The sequence below is a fragment of the Dipodomys ordii genome, unplaced genomic scaffold, assembly GCF_000151885.1.
Source record: "Dipodomys ordii isolate 6190 unplaced genomic scaffold, Dord_2.0 Scaffold26, whole genome shotgun sequence".
NCBI lineage: Eukaryota > Metazoa > Chordata > Mammalia > Rodentia > Heteromyidae > Dipodomys > Dipodomys ordii.
This window is the reverse complement of record NW_012267242.1, coordinates 12904573-12925615: the sequence shown is the minus strand read 5'-3', so window position 1 is coordinate 12925615 and position 21043 is coordinate 12904573. Positions and strand designations below refer to the sequence as shown.

General features: G+C 36.1%; 1 protein-coding gene across 1 annotated transcript in view; it reads left to right on the top strand.

Moving 5' to 3' along the window:
* LOC105984741 overlaps positions 1-21043 on the top strand; it is a 62443-nt gene that overhangs the window by 6319 nt on the left and 35081 nt on the right. The window lies entirely within an intron of this gene.

Here is a 21043-nt window from a genome sequence, read left to right as displayed (position 1 = left end):
GGCTCAGTGGTAGAGCACTTGCCTTGCATGCCTGAGGCCCTGGGTTCGATTCCTCAGCACCACATAAGCAAAAAGAAAAAAAAGCCAGAAGTGGTGCTGTGGCGCAAGTGGTAGAGCACTAGCCTTGAGCTGAAGAGCTGAGGGACAGCACCCAGGCCCAGAGTTCAGGCCCCATGACCGGACCCAAAAAAAAATTCTAAGATTTTCCAAATTTTATGTTAATTGCTTATTAATGAACCAATCCAAGAAGCTATATGATTTATGAGTCAAATTTCTCTAGTAACATTATAATATATTCCATGTCCTGAACAAAAAAAAGGTGGTAGTTCCTTAAGTGAAAACTCATAATATTTTCATTGTTGTGTGTCACCCATGGAACTCTGTATTGCTATTGAATTTATAAAATTATATTCCATTAAAATTAATAATAAGCTTGTGATGAAAGTATTGTGTTTTTTCTCTTTCTTCTCTTCAAATATCAACATAGCTCCTTGCCATAGGATCAGATGCATATTCTTCTTATATTCTGTTTATCTAGTTGGCAATGAAGTAAATGAGGAGTTCAAAGAACACAGAAGTTCACCATTTCTGATCTTTTCTTCACTCTATTATTCAAACATTTACAGGAATAATGACTTTACTAAGTTGACCTAGATATTTCCCTAATTATAACAATCAGAGAAAACATTATCAAATGACTCTAAGTAGATATTTGTTGTTACAATCTCTGGAAATAAGAGTTATACACTTATATCCTCTGTCAAAGATATGAACTGAAATATCCCTACTGAGACAAACAATAGGACCTGATATTTTTGTATCAGAAAAACAGCTAAATATATATATATATATATATATATATATATATATATATATATATATATATATTCTTGTCAGAGGAGAAAATACATGAATTTATTCTGTATAGTGGGAAAAAATAATAATAAGGAGAAAAATACATACAAAAGATATCAACTTCAGCAGAAATTAAATACTATACAATACAGATAATTTCTAGAATTTCAACGCTAATAAGAACTTTACAGGTAACTCCTTTAATTTTCATGTTTAAAGAAAAAAGCCAAACAAAGCATATTTTTAAAAGAAATGATAGCTCCCTATATCTCTACCACTTTTGCTCAAAAATCAAGCTGATTTTCTTCCATCTTTCTTATGGAATTCAAACTAATGTGAAATTCATCGGTAGGTACATAAAATTATGAGAGGGGTTCAGTGTTCAGCTACCAAAAAAAGCTAAAGCAATGGGTATATATGATTGCATTTTGAAGAGGGTATCCATGAGAAAATACTGAAAATCTATTTCACAATAGAATTGCAGCCTACATAGAAAAGTAATCTGAAATCTGCACAGTATCCTTGCTTTGGAAAAAGATTTCAGCTTAGCTCCCAGGGGACCCAGGGAGCTATAGCCAGATGTTAAACCCAAGTGAGCTGGAACAGAGGAACACTACACACAGAAATGTGAAGGTCCTTTAGAGTGGCTACCACCCAACAAGATTTCTCAGCCCTGAGTGGAAGTTAAGTGGGGTTTTTAAAGGTAGAAACTGTAAGTTTTACATGTTTAGTTAGTCCCAAGAAGATAGGTACTACGACCAGAAAAGACTTAGGCTACAAGGAGATGGGGACATATATCTCTTAATTAAACAAAAGTGAAAGCAAGAGAATTCACAACCTACGTTGGTTATAAAACAGGAGTTAGAGCTCAATACTTTGCTCCAAAGATGTCATTTTTCTTTGTCTCCAGACTTTTCCCTTATCTTGAACCTCTGAATGGCCCCCTTCACTATAGAACTGGGATGGGGGGAAGTTAGTATTTCACTCAAGTGACAGAGCCAACAGAATGTGTACATAGTTTATACATTTGAAATATGTTTGTATGGTTTACATTCACACATAGAGAGAGTTTAAGAAACTGACTTATGTAACTATTGACAAGTTCCAAGATCAGCTGAGTGAGGTTAAGTATTTCTCAGGAGCATCTTGAGAAGGAAACTATGTCTGAATATGGACTAGTCTAGAGGGGTCAGAAACTCTACATACTCCCATCTCTGAAAACTCATAGACATTCCACTGCACTGGCTCAACAGTTAGCCACCTTGCTTCAGGACACAGCTCTGAAACACACTGTATTGTACAAATTGTGACATGAGGGGGAATGCAGGATGCTACCCACAAAGAACCAGAAGATCAGGGAAGTGACCCTCTGAGACTAAATTTGTGACCAAATGCTAGGTCTAAAGGCAGAATCTATTCAGTTCCACCACCTTCCTTGCTGCACTGTAGTGGCCAACTATTACTAGGGCAGGAAAAGAACATGGTGCTTCCTCATCTATATAGGCATGCTGAGGTGGCCTTGAGCAACACTGTGGCCTGGCCATTGCCTTGCCCCTGGGTATGCACAGCCAAAGGAAGCCCTGAGAGCCATTTTTCCAAGCTCTGGAAATATTCTCATCTCTTCCATTCCCTGGTGGGCCTTATGCTAAAAGAGTAAGAAGGAGAGAAGCTATGGTTATTGTCCTATCGCTGGGAATACATGCCCAAAGAAGACTCGAGGATATTTGCATGTCATTGGCAATAGTCACCTTTCACTTACTTCACAGAAAACACTACAGTTGAAATAATCAGGAGGAAAAGGAAGATCCACCCATCACCTTATCACTGGGCACATATAGCTGAAGGGAGAGGTGTGAGTGAAGGTCAAGGTCCTGCATCTGGGAGAAACATCACTGTACCTGCTGCTTCCACATCTAGTGTACCCTATGTGCATCATTAGTTACCCCTATACCTTGTTTGATCACATGCTGTTGTCATGACCACAACACAGAGGAGTGCTGTGGCTCCTACCACCACCTTTGTCTATGAACAACCTCGTCCTAAACCACTACCTGGTCAGAAACAGATACCTGAATATGTTCACAATGGTAATCTTAGTTCAACAAATAATTAGGATGATTTCAACTACCAAGTTTAAAAGGACAGGTGTTCAGTTTTTTTTCTCACTCACTAATATCTTCTTTCCCCACACTACTCATTCTCCATATGAAGAAATTGAGAATGACTTCATGGGTTCATTCAAGATTATCACACTCATCCGCCTTATCTTACTGACTATGAGAGTGGAAGAATACTTCTAGTAAGAGATTAACATGGGCAGGCCCAATGCTACCAACCATCCAACTAAAAGTCATATCTCAGCATGGAAATCCAGAAGCTGCTGTTCCTGGGCTTTTCTATAAAATCCACTTTTCTCCTAGCACCCACTTAGGACTATGATTCTTTCTGTGATTATAACTCAGGACCTCCTCATCTGGCCTGGCCAAATTAATCAATCTTTATTTTCTTTTCCCCCAAACCCTGATCTCATTGCAAATTGTCATTAAGCTCAGAGGACCAGATTTCTGGCAAAAAAAAGACACATATTTCAGGATCCTCACCACTATTATAATTCAAACTAAGGCAAAAAAAAAAGTGGAAACACTAGAAGCAAGGCCCTTCATTTAAACCCTAATATCACCATTACCTGTGTGAGGTAGCAGCTCCCATGACCCCATCTGAGGATTTATGTGCTTATAAGGGTGCGGTGCACAGGCCAGTATGCACGACCTTGGGGAAGGAGAAAACGACTTCCAAGTCTGGGCAAAAGTTCAGGTGCCGGCCATAAGCCTCAGGTGAAGGCATGTACTAGTGCTCTTCATGTTCCTCCATGTTAATCCTGTAAGCATGCCTCATTATCCCCTTTTTGTGTTTCTAAGGGAGCCCACCTGAACCTTGCTTACTCTGCAATTTTTGATCACATGAAATTGTTTTACCTTTGTTTACAATGATTAACTCTTCCTGCTCACTGATTAGCTTGTGACGTTTCCAATAAACAAGAATCTTTACCCGCATGGTGTGGTCCACTTTCTGCCTACCAGACACATGTTCCCAGGTGCTGAGGAATCAGCAATAACTACCCATCCCTTAAAAGGCCAAGTATCATAAAACATCTCCATAATCCCAGTACTTGAGGATAATAGTGAGGGAACTGTAGTCCAGAGACAGCCCAGGCAAGAGCAGAAAACAAACTATCTGAAAAACAAACTAAAGCAAACAATGGTAGGAGGCTCAAGTAGTACAGAAATGCCCAAAAAGCACAAAAACCAAAGTTCAAACCCTAGTACCAAAACATATGGAAATTTGAACAGAACATGCAAGACATCTGGGACTTGACTGAAAGTACAAAGTTAGGGAAATTTTGGTAGAAATGAGTTATTATGGAATAGAAAATTTAGTTAGCCAAATAATAGCAGAAAATTCCCCAAATCTTAAGAAGGATATCTATATCCAGGCACATGAAGCATTTATGACCCTCAAATACAAATGGATAGAAGAGAACTTCCCCATGTCACATTATAATTAAACTGCCTTGATAAGAGAACAAAGAAAGACTATAGAAAGCTGAAAAGTGGGAATCTTAAGTGACATTTAAAGGAAAACCCATCAAAACAGCAGATTTCTCAAGGACTCTCAAAACCAGAGGCCAAAGAATATGTATTGGAAACTTAAAAAAAAAAGCTGTTAACCTAGATAGCAATGTCTAGCAAGAGAATTCTTAAGGAGGAACATAGACCTTCAAAAAATAAGCCTAAACGAAAGGAATTCACAAGCACTAAAAGAAAATTGTAGATGATACAAAGAATTCTACACACTAAAGAAGAGAAGCACAAGCATAAGACCCCAGGAGAATAAATCCCTCTAGAAGAGCAAATAAGAAAATTAGAATTAGGAAAGAATCAAACATAATTAACTCCGTACACCATCAAATCTGTAAAAAAAAAATAAAAAGGGGGGGGTGGAATAAAAGAACAGAAAGTCTCTGAAAAAGTCTCCATGAGAAAATAACAGAATAATGGGAATTAGTATATATATTTAATAATTACCATCAACATAAATTGTCTTAATTCTCCAATTAAATGCCACAGACTGCACAGACTGGCTGACTGAAGTTAAAAACAGGACCCAACTGTTTTCTGCCTACAAGAAATTCAGCTCACCAGCAAAGACAGACACAGACTGCAAGTGAAAGGATAGAATGATATACTCCAAGAAAATGCAATCTAAAAAGAAGTAGGAGTAAGTTATATGCATATCTGACAAAGCAAATTTCAATCCAATAAAGAGATAAATATGTTAAGAAGATACAACAGTTATAAATAGTTGGTGATTCATATATCACTTTCAACAACATAAAAGGAATCCAAATCCCTCCCCAAAGGAAACAAAAAACAACAAATTTAGAGCAGAGTTAAATTACTAATATATATAATAAGTTTAAAAGATATATACAGAATATTCTAAAAACTTCAGAAAACATTCTTTTTGGTAACTCATGAATTTTGTTTTTCAAAATAGATCATATTTTAGGACATATTAACAATCACAAAAAATAAATAATTTATTGCATCCTCTCAGATCATAATGGAATCAAACTAAAACAATAAGAGTTGATTAAAGTTCATAAGAATTGAATCTTCAAAAGCCAGGTGCCGGTGGCTCACACCTGTAATCCTAGCTACTCAGGAGGCTGAGATCTGAGGATCAGGTTCAAAGCCAGCCCAGGCAAGGAAAGACCATGAGACTCCCATCTCCAATAAACCACCAGAAAACCGGAAGTGGAACTGTAGCTTAAGTGGTAGAGTGCTTGCCTTGAGCTGAAGAGCTGAGGGACAGTGCCCAGGCCCAGAGTTCAAGCCCCACGACCAACAAAAAAAAAAGAAAGAAAGAAAAGAATTGAATCTTTAAAATCATGATTTACAAACCCTTAGCCAAGTTAAGCAAAAGAGGAAAGACAAATACAAAAGGAAAAATTACAACAGATAACAAATTCTTAAATTTTTTGAGTAATCTCTATACCAGTTTCCATAATAGATAATCTAATTTACAGTTCAAATAGCCATGTGTGAAAAGTCTCCTTTATTCATATATTTACCACCATTCATCACCTGTTTTGCTCTACCATCTTATCCTCTTGCTCCTCTTCTTCCTCCCCCTCCTCTATCCCTTCCTCCTCCTCCTCTTTCTTTATCTTCCTTTTTCTCTTCCTTCTCTTCACTGAGGTTTGAGCTCAGAACCTTGTATTGCTACAAGGTAATCCATCTATATCCTTATCCATTATTAGAGTTTTCTAAGCATTGGATCATATTATCTGAAAACAGGGATAATTTGACTTCTTATTTCCCTATTTATACCCTTTTTACTTTCTTCTCCTCCTTTGGTTGCTGGATAAAATTTCAAGTAGTATATTGAATAACAGTGATGTGATTGGACACACTAATCTAAATCATGATTTTAAGGGAAATTTTTCTGAGTTTTCCTATTCAGCATATGACTACACACAAGCCCCTATATAATATATATATATGTGTATATATATATATATATATATCCTTTATTATACTGAGGTTGTTGTGAGGTATAATCCTCTGTAACTACTTTCTTCAGGACTTTTTATCATATCATGAAAGGATGTTTATTTTGTCAAAGGCATTTTTTGCATCTATCAAGATTTTTGTGTGACTTTTAACTGATTCTATTTATGTGTTGCATTGCATCCATTTATCTGTATATGTTGAATCCTTGAATTCCTGGAATAAATTAGTTATCTAAGTATGGTCTTTGTAATATGTTGTCCACTTCAGTTTGTAAGTACTTTGTTGAAGATTTTTTTGTGTCTGTGTTTATCATAGATATTAATTAGCCTTTAGTTTTCTTTTATGTTGGTGTCTTTATCTAGTTTTGGCATCAGGGTAATACTAGCTTCACTAAATGATTTTGGAAGTACTCTTGTTTTAGTTTTATGGAATGGAGCAATGGTATTATTCTTTAGCAGGCTGTTAAGAATGGAATGACCTTGCTGTACCACTCCTGGGTACATATGCAAAGGAACCAAAGTCAACATATAATACCTATACCCCTATATTTACCTTTCTTTATTTAAAGAATATTCAATTAGTTTCTGTAATCAAACCCACATAGATAGGACCTTATATATTTAATACAGTGGGTTTACCACTACAAATGGAAAAAATTAGTTTACTGTTTCTAGACCAATATTAGCTCTATATTTATTACAACACTACTCACTACAGTTATGGAATCATATTCGGTACTCACTACCATATAAATACATAAAGAAAATATGGTATATGCCCAAGGCAGTATATAAAAGAATGAAATTTTTTACCTCGTTTACAGGAGAATGTATAAAACTGGAAATCATCATGTAAAACAAAACAAACTAGAGTTAGAAAGACTAATATTATATGTTTTCTCTTTTTTTTCTTTTGTTTTTACCAGTCCTGGGGCTTGAACTCTGGACCTGAACAATGTACCTGAACTTCTTTTTGCTCAAGGCTAGCACTCTACCACTTGAGCAACAGTGCCACTTCTGGCTTTTTCTGTGTATGTGGTACTGAGGAATCAAACCCAGGACTTCATGCATACAAGGCAAGCACTCTACCACTGAGCCACATTCCCAGCCCTACATGTTTTCTATTATATGACAAATCCAGATTTTAAAAATAACACATTCAGCCAGGTGCCAGTGGCTCATACCTATAATCCTAGCTATTCAAGAGATTGAGATCTAAGGATCACAGGTTGAAGCCAGTCCAGACAGGAAAGTCCGTGAAACTCTTATCTTCAATAAACCACAACAAGCAAGAAATGGAGCTGTAGCTCAAGTGGTGGAGTACCAGCCTTGAGCAGAAAAATTTAGTGACAGCACCTAAGACCAGAGTTCAAGCCCCAAGACTGGCCAAAAATAAATAAAATAATAATGCATCCAATAAGCAAAATATGTTGGGGGAAGGCAAGAAGGGAGCCATGTGAATGGAGGACAGTAGAATCAGCAAATGTAGTCATTATATTCAATGAACATTACATGGAAATTGAACTTCATAACTTGAGGGTAGGGAGGTGAAGAGGGGAAGGGAGAGAATGCTGGAAGGGGTAACAAATATCAAGATGCACTGTCCTCATAACCTGCCTTCTGAAATTGTAACCTCTTTGTACACAACTTAATAATAATTTTTTTTAAATGACAGGAGAATGGAATCAATAGGGGAAAGAGACACTAGTGGGAAGGGGGAGTGGTGAATACTAATGTGCAAGTATGAAAATGTCATGCTGAAACTCACTATTCTGTAACAATAATAAAAGAAGTAATGATGATCACTGAAAATTTTATTGCACACTTCCCTTCTAAGATAAAGAAAAAGACAAAAGTGAATTGATGTGGTCTAAGAAAAAAGGTTAGAAACTTGAGTGCCATCTTGTGGAAACACTGTGAACAGTTACATTTCTTGGAAGTTATTCTATTGGGATAAGAGATTTTCTTCTCTACATAACCTGTGTGCTAACATCCTATAGATAAAAAAAAAAGTCCATATCACCCAAGAATATCTATTGTTGTATAAGTTTTCTTCCTAGCTGCCTGGGACTATTAAGGATAAGAATATGTCATTGAATAAGACTCTGAATGATCAAAAAGAAATGAACAAAAGATAAAATTCTTCATCCCAACTTCCCTAGATAACATTTAGATGACATTTAGATGAGGAAAATTTAAGGTCAGTTTGTGCCTTAACATATTGAATCTTCTGGTTGAATGTTAAGAGTATAAGGCACTTCTCTGTTTCAAGAGCTTTCGATTATTACAGAATACCTTATAGAATAATACTAAATGCTTAGTGCAACTCATGTTGAACACACTAATGTAATCAAAGATGAATATGTAAGTTGTAGGGGAAATGAAGAGGAGAAAGTAAAAAAAATGGAAAAAGCCTAAAGATAGAAACTGTTCTGAATTTGATTGATAAGCCAGGCAAAAGAAGGGAACCTTCTCCTTAATCATTGCCTATTTGGCACAATTAAAAGACTACTAACTCAGACTCTGAATTTTTTTTTTTTTGGTCAGTGTGGGGCTTCAACTCTGGGCCTGAGCGCTGTCCCTCAGCACTTCAGCTCAAGGCGAGCGCTCTACCACTTGATCTACAGCTCAACTTCCAGTTTTCTGGTGGTTTATTGGAGATAAGAGTTTCACGGACTTTCTTGCCCGGGCTGGCTTTGAACTGTGATCTTCAGATCTCAGCCTCCTGAGTAGCTAGGATTACAGGCGTGAGCCTTCGGTGCCCGGCTTCCTGAAATGTCTTAAATAAAATCTTACCTAATATTTGGGGGACATGGTAAAAGAAAATAAAAGGTTCTGTTTACAAGTACAGACCACAGAGATACCAGTAGAAGTTCACAAGTATGTATGTTCTACTATGAAGCTATTTAACCCAAAGAAGTATCAAATTGATGAGGGAAATTGTGTCTGTTTTGTAAATAATATTTAGATTTATTAAATTGTCTCTAGTATTGTTTTGCATTTTTTCATGATGTATACTGATGAAAAATAATGTTACGTCCTCCTATTGTCTACAAATAAAGTACAATCATCAGAAAAAGAATGAAATGAGTGGGACAAAGGGTAAGCCAATTAAGCAGTGACACTTTGTTGGAAATGAACTTTGGGGGAATGGAAGTGGGAGGGGAAAAACTTGGAAAGAATGAGGGAAGGGGTGACACTGCTTAAAAGGAAATGTACTCATTACCTGAACCATGTAACTGTAACCCCTCTGTACATCACCTTTACAATAAATATGTTTAAAAGAATGAAATGAAAGTTCCTTCTCTGTTTCCAGGCCAGTTATATGTGTTTTTAGCTTCATCCACTTTCTCTACAATTAAAGTTTTTTTTTAAATTTTGTTGTAAAAGTCATGTACAAGGGGGGTAACAGTTACCTAACTCAAGTAATGAGTACATCTCCTTTTAAACAATGTCACCTCTTCCCTCATTCTCTCCCAATTTGTCCCCTCTGACTTCCCTCTTCTCCAAGTTGAATTGTTCATTTCCAACATGGTGTCTAGTGAGTTTCACTGCTTATTTGGTTTATCCTTTGTCCCACCATTTCTGTGCCTCCCATCTCCCCCTCCCCAAATCAGATAAACTTATATACAAGATCAAGGGTATAGAAATTAAAAACAGGGGCCAGAAGCCGGTGGCTCACACCTGTAATCCTAGCTACTCAGGAGGCTGAGATCTGAGGATCACGGTTCAAAGCCAGCCTGGGCAGGAAAGTCTGTGAAACTCTTATCTCCAATAAACCACCAGAAAACCGGAAGTGGCGCTATAGCTCAAGTGGTAGAGCACTAGCCTTGCGCTGAAGAGCTGAGGGACAGAGCTCAGGCCCAGAGTTCAAGCCCCACGACTGACACAAAAAAAAAAGAAAGAAAGAAAGAACTTAAAAACAGGTACAAAGGAATAAACCAAAGAAAAAAAAGGAAAGAAAAAAAGAACCACAAACAGTACAATAAAAAATCTTCCTGCTTCCATTTCTTGGAGTTCATTTCAATAAGCATTACTTTATATGATCTTATGTACATAGCTATTCAGCCCTTGTGATCCTCTCCTAAGAATATCCTCCTTTGTTGTCACTGTGTGAATGTTTAGACTGTTGTTTAATTAATCATGCCCAGGTATAATTATTTGTCTATTATTATCCATTGGATTTACTAGTAGATTTACAGGCACATTCTTACTATTACAAATGAGGGAAACCATGCAGCCTAAGTTTCTTTGATCTGGCTTACTTTGCTTGATATAATTTTTTCCAAGTCTTTCCATTTTCTTACAAATGGGGCAATATCAGATGCCAAAAATTGTCAGATCCAAAAAAATATCAGATCCAAAAATTGTGGTATCTATATTCAATGGAATATTATGCAGCCATTAGAGAGGACAAAATAATGGCATTTGCAGGGAAATGGATGGAGCTAGAAGAAATCTTGTTGAGTGAGGTAAGCCAAGAGCAAAGAGACAAATGGCACATGGTCTCCCTGATAAGTGGATGTTAAATCCAAACCTTAAGGTGATACAACAAAGTTAACAAGACTTGAGAAACAAAGGACCTCCACTCATCTGGTCGAATCACTACTAAATAACCCCATGCTGCTGATCACAAATATGGTGTATATATATATATATATATATATATATATATATATATATATATATATGCACACCAGAGGGAAACTAGGAGAAGGACATAGAACTAGAGGGCACCAGGGAAAAACATACAACAGTGGGACCCATCAGCTGCACTGAACATTGATCAAAATGAACTAAGCAACTCAGTGGCAGTGAGGGAATGAGTGGGAAAGAGGGAACAGCTGACACTATGCAAAAGAAAAGGAATGTACACATCACCCAATGTGGAAGAAATAACTGTATTGTCAAAGCTCATAGAACTCATAAACTTTATAGACCACGATAGACAATTTCCCCATAAAAGTTAGAATGTGTTTGTGAATTTAACTAAGCATCACTATCCCAAAATACTGTAAAATTTATGAAATTATATAATCACTTAATCACAATAGAGAATTTGCAAAAAAAAAAAGAATATAAAATTCTGCAGGGCACCAGTGGCTCATGCCTGTAATCCTAGCTACTTAGGAGGCTGAGATCTGAGGATAGTGGTTCAAAGCCACCCAGGGAAGGAAAGTCTGTGACACTCTTATCTCCAATAAACCACCAGAAAACCTGAAGTGGCCCTGTGGCTCAAGTGGTAGAGCACTATCCTTGAGCTGAAGAACTCAGGGACAGCACTCAGGCTCAGAGTTCAAGCCCCACAACTGACAAAAAAAAAGAATAGAAAATTTACTTGAATATCAGAAAGTGTTCAGACCACCAAACAACCATAATGTCTAATGAAATATTTTGCACATAGATTTGTTTTTTAGGTTGGAGCTTCTTCCTTCCCTTTTATTCAGGCCCCAACCACACAGGAGCCAGGAGTTCAAGATGACTTTGTCAGGGCCTATACTTCCTGTTAGAAGCTGGTAACTGTCCTGCCTATTAGCTTTATTTTAAGATTTTTTTTTTTTACTCTTTGTTAAAATTTGGATCCTAAGGCCAATATGCCAGAAGCTTAGTTACCCTCTTGGGTGGTAGAGCCTTAAGAAAGTGAAGGCTTAGTGGGAGGGTATTAGAGATATGTCTTTGAAAAGGATATTTGGACCTCACCCCTTTTTCTTTGCTTCCAGGCGTCCCTGAAGTGATCAGGACTCCTCTACTGTGTGTTTTCTCTCCCATCCCCACCCACAAATTGTATAGTTCATTGTTCACCTAGTGTCTAGGGAGTACCACTGCTGCATTTGGTCACCCTTTGTTCCTCCATTTCTGTGCCCCTACCTTACCCTTTAAAGACAAATGAACAAACAAGACACAAATAAGGCCAAAAATAAACCAAATGGGCAATATTATTCTGATGGAAACATAGAGCTTCCCTATGACCCAGCAATCCTGCTCCTGGACATCTATCCAACTGACTACAAACCAGACTACATTAAAGCCACCAGCACAACCATGTTCACTGCAGCATTGTTTACCACAGCCAAGATATGGAATCAATCCAGATGCCCCTCGATGGACAAATGAATCGAGAAAATGTGGTATATATACACAATAGGGTTAAAATTTGAAGGATGAGTTTTCACTACCTAATTGGAATATAGATATAAAGGGTAGAAGAAGAAGTTTCCTACAGTAAGGGTAGATATTAGAAAGTAAGGGTGGGTATTAGAGAGACCTGAAATATGCAAAGAGGTGATCTGCTTTGACTGGAAGAATAAAACCTAGATTTGTGTGTGTGTGTGTGTGTGTGTGTGTGTGTGTGTGTGTGTGTGTAGTCAGATTACCTTCAGGTTAAAGTCATTACAAGATTGCCCTAAGGCTGGGAATCAGAACTCAGTTCAGTCTACTAGTCATAGCTTTTTATAATCTGACTTGAGAGAAAACATTCCAAAGGCATTGTATTCATAAGCTGATCTGTTGGATTGAAAACCCTTTATACAATTACTTAAAGATAACAAAACTGTAATAAAAATTCAGTATTTCTGTTATTTATCCCACTATGGGTTAAAGGAATAAAACTAAAATTTATTGAATGTATACTAACTTTTCAGGCATGTTCTCTAAAGCGACCTTACATATCAAAATTATACATACTTTTTAGACAACTGAGAGTCAGAGAGGTTAAAAATGTAACTGACATAGCTGAAAGGCAGCAAAGTGGCAATCTAAAGCTACACCCCACTCACTAAAAAACAGGTGTCACTTGGTGATGATGGCCCATGCCTGTTATCCTGGCTGTTCAGGAGTCTATAATATGGAGGAATGTGGTTTTAAGCCAGATTGAGTATAAAAGTTCACTATATTCCTATCTCCAATATAACCAGCTACAAGCATGGCTGGAGGTACGGCTCAAAAGGTAGAGCACCAGCCCAGAAAATGACAAGGATGTGAGTTCAAACCCCAGTACTGAAAAAAATGCTCAGTTGTCTTCTGCCTCATCACCCTACTTGACATAGAACTCTAGCACCCAAAGAACATACATGAAATGTTGAGTGTTGTTTTCCTTTTACCTTCTTTCCACTTAAAACCAGTTTGTATTTCCCCTCTTAGAGAAGACAGATCGATAGATCATACAAGATAGAGTTTAAGTAGATTTTAAAAAGTAAAATCTTCTCCATACCTCACCCAGCAGTATTGTTCTTTCCCCTCTGGCAAGAGGGCTTTAATATGACAGTAGTTCAAACTTTGTTCCTCAAGTTCTCAAGATGAGATTTTTGTCGGCTCTGATGTTTGCAAAATTGCTTGGCTGGCTGAATGTCTTAAGAACCAATCAACCAATAAACAAAATCACATTTCATTCAAACTAATTTACTCTAAGTAGCATTTAAAAATACATTAGAGCCTGCAATTGTTTCCAAGGTATAATTTCAGAAACAGGATGAGGCTTATGCTGCTCCCTGAAGTGTACCACATAAACTACAGATTTGAATATTTGGGATTAGGGAAGTAGCCAATTAACCTGAATCTCCAACATTACTAGTTAGTTCCTACTGTTATTTTTGTTTCCTTCCAAATTCCTGTCTTACTTTTCCTAATACCTTTGTAATAAGCTTTGTCAGGCTTAGCTACCCAAGCCTGAAAGAATAGATGGTTGAGCTCCACCTATGTGTGTGACAAAATAATCTTATATCTACAGTACTCCTTTAACAAGAAATCCAGGAATGTGGGCAAGGCTCATCAACAATCCCTCTCTGATTAATTTGGTGACAGAATCAAGATGATATAGATAATATGGGTGTTGGCAATACAACATTAGGGTCATTCATTCATTCTTCTGCTCATTGAAGAGAAGTTAATAACAACTTTATTGACAGCATACTTAGTATTGATATTACAAATATAATTTAAAAATACTGCCTCCGACCATTTAAGAATTGACATTTTCATCAAAGAGACTAAAACATAATAAAAAAACATATAAGAACATACATCAAGTGTGTGGCAAATGCAATAATATATATGACTTAATAACTATATTTGTAGTAATCAACTAATCCTGACTAAAAGTGACGAAAAAAGATTCAAAGAAATTTTAGACAGAGACAGAGAAACAGAGAAAAGGGGAGGGGAGGGAAGGGGAGAGAAGTAATTTGCAGTGGGTCTCTAGAAATAACCAGAAGTTAGTTAGGTTTACATGAACAGACTACCATATAGAATACCCTAGACTTGAACACAGGGCTTCACATTTTTGCTCACAGTTGAGGCACACCCAACTTGAATATGAATCCTATTTCTACTTTAGGCATTTTTAAAGTGTATATTCAGAAAAGAAAGACCAAGGAGAGCCCAAGGGACCTGAAAATAACCCAGCATAGTTAAGATACACATGTATGTAGCAACATAGTAAAAAAAAAAAAAAAAAAAGATGTCAGAACAATGTCAGGTTTAGATCACAATGAATGTTATAAATAAGCCTTGTTAATCAATGAATAATCTTCAAAGGGCTTTTAAAATGTCATATGACCATATACCATTTTGCTAACTTTTTACTTTTTAAAATCTTTGTAGCAGAGGGACAAGGTCAAAATTATAGAGACCAATTAAGAGATTACTACTACTGCTGCTCCTGCAGCTGCTGCTGCTACTTCTACTCACACAAATACACAAATGTTACCTAGAGAAATGGCTAGATATAGAACACACATTTAAAAAGACTGAAGGCAGGCTGGGAAGGTGGCTCCAGTGGTAAAGCACTTGCCTTGAGCTGAAGAGCTGAGGGACAGCGCCCAGGCCCAGAGTTCAGGCCCCATGACCGGACCCAAAAAATAAAATAAAATAAAAAGACTGAAGGCATACAATACAAAAAGCTGAATGACTGAAAGTATCTAAGAAATCCTGCTGGATTACTGGCTTGAGCTAACAAACAGACAAAGCAAGTTTTGTAGGAAAAAGAAAAAAAAAGATGAGACATTGAAGAATAAATTTTGTTGACAGTCTGTTTAGATAGTATTAAATTTGAGTTAAGTCCATGGTCATACACCAAATCTAAAAGTTCAAAAGTGACTAGCAAGCCATAGCCAGTCTATTGATAAGTTCAGCATATTACTGGTTCCTGCAGTATACAATGTGGATTACTTAACAATGCTTAGAAATTGGAAGATAACACACACACACACACACACACACACATACACACATACACACACACACAATTTCTGTTTCAGCAAACTGTAGGCAATATCCTCTCTTTCACAATCAACTGTATACTAGTTATGGATTCTCACTTTGAACTGGAGATTTTTCCAGCCAGCTCATCCAACTTCCCATCACACTTGAATGTCTCCCCTCTACCAATATTGGATTCATTCACTTTAGTCAGTAGAAAGGCGTGATGGTCTTAAGGTAATCTCTTTATTAAGACCTCAGCATTTTTGTGTATCCTATCCAAAGGTAGTTCTGAGAAAACATGCTAAGCCTGCATTAGCCCTTTTCCCCTAAAGCAAAAGTAAGGCTGTTATCTATTCCCAATCTAAACATGGTAAATTATGCAAGACAAATCCTGTCCAAACCAAACAAAACCATCTTTAATAAAAATAACTAGCTTTCCAGATGTCTTAAAAATTGATCAAAAGTATTTCTCTGCTTTATACACAGGTCTGTTCTTAAGGGAAAATTTGAAGCATAGTAACATTTTAAAGAGTTTGAATAAGAAGCAATTTATGAATTGGAGAATACCTCATCAAAAATGGTTGAAAGTTCCAATGACAAAATGTCACATAATGTATTCTTTGGGAAAACGCAGATGCAAAATATAGAAATCAGATTGGTCTGCAGCCATTTATTTGTCTTTTGGTGAGGTACGTTATTGGAAAGTACCTACTCATATAAACATATGTTAGCTGATTACTTGGATTATCTGAGGTTCAGTTTTTGTCTGATAGAAAAATTTGACAGAAACAACCCAAGTTTTGTTTTATTTGCAGTTAGGATTCAAGGTATGTTTCACTTGTGTTTCAAAAAAGATTAAGCCTAATTTTAAGGTCTAGTTGGTTTTTATTTGCTTTGGGGATTTCCAGTCCTGGTCTCCATGGTATATTTACCCTATCATGGTTAGGAATAATACATGGAATTAAAATGGGGAGAGAGATTTTTACTTCCATTGAGATATCTGGATTTATATATAATTTAGAATAGACAAATATAAAGTAATTTTTTTCATTTTTCCACCATGATATACAGGGACAGTCTTCCAATGACAAATAAAAAGAGTATCTGCATAATCTACTAAAGCTTATAAAAGTAGAATAAATCTCTTATTCCTGATTCCTATTCTTCATTCTTAGGATATGTCTTTTTACAAAAGAAAAACACCTTGCAACACTCAAAGAAATAGAAATTACTGGTGATTATGCTTCTAAATTTAACTATAATGTATTTCAGAACACCAAATAAGAAACACAGACATACAGAAAAATACAGAATTCAAAGTTACAGAAGATATGATCAAAAGATTGAAAGAATTTTAAATGCAAAAGTTCAAAAAGTATTCTTTAGAAATCTCATGGAAAAGTCAAGATAATATCTATCAAAAATGGGAAAAGGTGAGGGAGAAATATACATTTCTTCATACATTTCTTCACGTCATAGTAAGTAGCATTGCCTAAATTCGGAACATCTAATTTTTAAAGTTAATTTGCATGAAGAAAAAAATTCTCATTCTTTCCTTGTTCTTAAAGAATCTTATAATATGATTAGCATTGCAAAGAAATATCTTTATTTTCATTTAAACTCCTTGTGTAACAAGTTAAGTGTGAACAAAATTTCAAGTACTACATAAAAAATAATTTATGACTCCACTGTGTTGAATAAATTCTTTCTCTCACTCAGATGCATACTAAAAATGCTAGCTGGAGCTTGGAAAACTTAACTCACAAAATAGGCCCATTAAAAATGTAAGTGCTACGGGGACCTTCTGCATAACTGTTTAGAACCAAAACCACCATGACGCAGTTTTTATAGTGTCTGTATATTTGTGATGCAATGGTCTTGTAAAGGTTTTTACTGAAAACTACCGTTAGCCAGTCTTTCTTACTGACAATAAATTATTAATAAAATACTTTAGCTTTAAAAAATGTAAGTGCTTTTATCTCCACCCAAGTGAGATCTTTGTTCCTTGTGATAATATTTTGACTCGCTCCAGTAAAAGCTTCACTAAATCTCTCTATTGTATGAGCTTAAATCCACTCCAAATCCTTTCTTTCTAGTATGGACTTGGCTCTCATCAGTCTTCTAGTTGAAACATATGACTGTAAGAGTACCTATTTTACTAGATTACTGAATTAAAAGAAAGATGCTTCATAAAATGAAGCATGGCAGCTATCTACAGGATGAAAATAAAGCACAGCTATCTCCGTATTTTTTATGTTTAATAAAAATATTATTCCCACAAAGAAATGGTTCTCATACTTTTGGCCTCAAGTCTCCTTAAAAATTAAAAAAAATCTTTCTGGTCACCCTTGGCTCACGCCTATAATCCTAACTACTTAGGAGGCTGAGATTTGAGAATCAAGGTTCAAAGCCAGCCCGAGCAGGAAAGTCTATGAGACTCTTATCTCCAATTAACACTAGCAAACAAGAAGTGGCATTGTGGCTCAAGTGGTAGAGGGCTTGCCTTGAGCTAAAGAGCTCAGGGATAGCACCCAGGCCCAGAGTTCAAGGCCCATGACTGACAAAAAAATTTAAAAACTTTGTCCCTAAGAATTACTAAAGACCCCTAAAAAGCTTTTGTTTTTGTAGATGTCTATCCATATTTTCTAAATTAGAAATCAAATCTGAGAAGTTAAACAGGGTTTTATTCATTGAATGGTAACAATAAATCCACCAGAACTAAAATATTGGAGCAATTCTTTCTGAAGTACCTTCTTCCTAAAACAAAATGCAAAAATTGTGCAGACCCACCAACATTTTTTTAAATTCTAATGACTTGACAGTCTTGTACGTTTCATTTGAGCACAGTAAATCTCAATCTTATATAACTAAGAAGTGTCAACTTTCATCAGAACAAGACTGCTTACCATATTCCAATCCAGTGCTTTCCCACTACTTCATATTATATTTTGGAAAGACAACAAAGAGAAATGGATTAGTGTAATTGCAGCTGAAATTAAAGAACTCAACATGGAAGTTCATCATTTATAGTTCATCTTTCATCATTCATAGTACCAATGTTTCTTTTTTTTCATTGTAAGCATGCTATATAACCATGATATACCATCTGAAAATAAAATGAGCCATTCCAGATGGTCTCACTTTAATAAACAGGTAAGAATAAATAAAAATAAAATTAACATCCAAACTATCCTATACACCATATGTATAAAAATTTCTGTACATACCATTATTAGCTCATGAAATAAATGCTTTCAACAAAAACATACTATGGAGTGATAAGAAACATTTAATTTTTTTAGTTTTGAAATACAGGAATACATCCTTTCAAAAATTAGAATATTTTTGTTTTGTTTTGTCGGTTGTGGGGCTTGAACTCTGGGCATGGGCGCTGTCCCTCAGTTCTTCAGCTCAAGGTTAGCGCTCTACCACTTGAGCCAAAGCACCACTTTTGGTTTTCTGAGTGGTTTACTAGAGATAGAGTCTCACGGACTTTCCTGTCCTGGCTGGCTTTAAACTGTGATCCTCATATCTCAACCTTCTGAGTAGCTAGGATTAAAGGTGTGAGCCACCAGCATGGCAAAAATTGGAATATTTATAAATAAAGCTACAACTTCCTCTGAGAAAGTTTTAGGAAAAGCTACACTTACAAAATCAAATTCATTCCCTTCCTTTCTAAGGGATAATCACTGAAAAGTTGAACTTGATCTTTGCCAGATACCTTAAAGATACTTTCATAGACATATACAGGCACACAGAAAAGTTTTAAACATTTTGTGCACATTTCCATGTAAAAGAGCCTTGCTGGACATTTTTCTGCATTATACATTTCTCAATGAATAATATTTGGTATTGCATTCTTTTTTTTTCCTGGTCATTGGGCTTGAACTTAGAGCCTAGGCACTGTCCCTGAGCCTCTTTGTTCTCAAGGCTAGAGCTCTATCACTTGAGCCACAGAGCCATTTCTGGCTTTTTCTGAGTAGTTTATTGGAGTTAAGAGTCTCATGGACTTTTCTGCCTGGGCTGGCTTCGAACTGCCACCCTCAGATCTCAATCTCCTGAGTAGTTAAGATTACAGGTTTGAGCCACCAGCACCTGGCACTTTATTCTTTTTAATTGCTATATCAAAATCTTGATATGGATACACCAGTTTCACTTAGTAATTCACCCACTGTTATATACTTAGGATGTTTTCAGTGTCTCAGCCTTGTAGACAATGCTAGAGTACGATATTGCCCATGTCTTCTGGTTCAGTCATGTTTCTCAAGGGTGGACCTAGAAATGTAATTATTGTCACATATGCTGTGTACAATTTAAATTTTAATAGACAATTGCCAAATTGTCCTCCAAATTAATTATAGTAGTTTCATATACTTATCAGAAGTATATGAAAATTTCCCTGATTGCTAATTACATTAAACTTGGAAGTTTTACTACCTTGTACATAAAATAGTATCATAATTATTTTAATTTGCATTTTCCTAAAGGCTGTCTTTTTTTAGTTTTATTTCCCTCTTGGGTCTCTTTTATCTGAAATGTTTATTTCTATCTTCATTTCTTTTACTGCCTGATTATTTTATCTAGATTAACTGCTTATGTAACTTGAGTGCCAATCAACTGATTGTTGAATATTTTGGTAACATGTAATCATGCCAAGTAAAAATATTTTATGAATTCTTTCTATAGCCTTGCTATTAATCCCTTGATTTTTCCCCATTCTAGATGCTGTCTCTTTATGCTGGTAATTGTTTCCTTTGCTACACAGAAGTTTTTTTTTAATTAACATGATCCCATTTATCAGTTTTTGCTAGTATTTACTGAGCTATTGTAGTCTTATTTAGATAAGCACTGCCTTTAAAATGTCTTCCCTGCTTCCCTCTAGTAGGGAAGACAGTTTCAGGTCTTACACTAATGTTTTGATCCATTATTAATTGATTTTTGTTCAAGGTAAAAGACAGGGCTCTAGGGATGTTCTACATGCCAACATGCAATTTTCCCAGAACCATTTGTTGAAGAGGCTGTCCTTTCTCCGATGTATATTTCCGGTGCCTTTGTTGAGAATCAGATAGCTATACATCTGTGACTTTATGTCTGAGTCTTTTGATTCCAGAATGTGATTCCATTGGTCTACATAGCTATTTTGTTCCATACCATGTTGTTTTTGTTACCATAGCTCTGTGTTAAAATACACATTAGTCCAGCCACTATATAAATCAGTATATAGATTCTTCAAAAACTAAAAATAGAACTACCACTTGATACTGCTATTCCACTATTGGGCATATATCCAATGGAATGTAAATCAACAGACAAGAGAGATACCTGCACACCCATGTTTATAGCAACATTATTCACAACAGCCAAGCTATAGAACCAGCTCAAGTGTCCAGCACCACTGACTAGATAAAGAAAAAT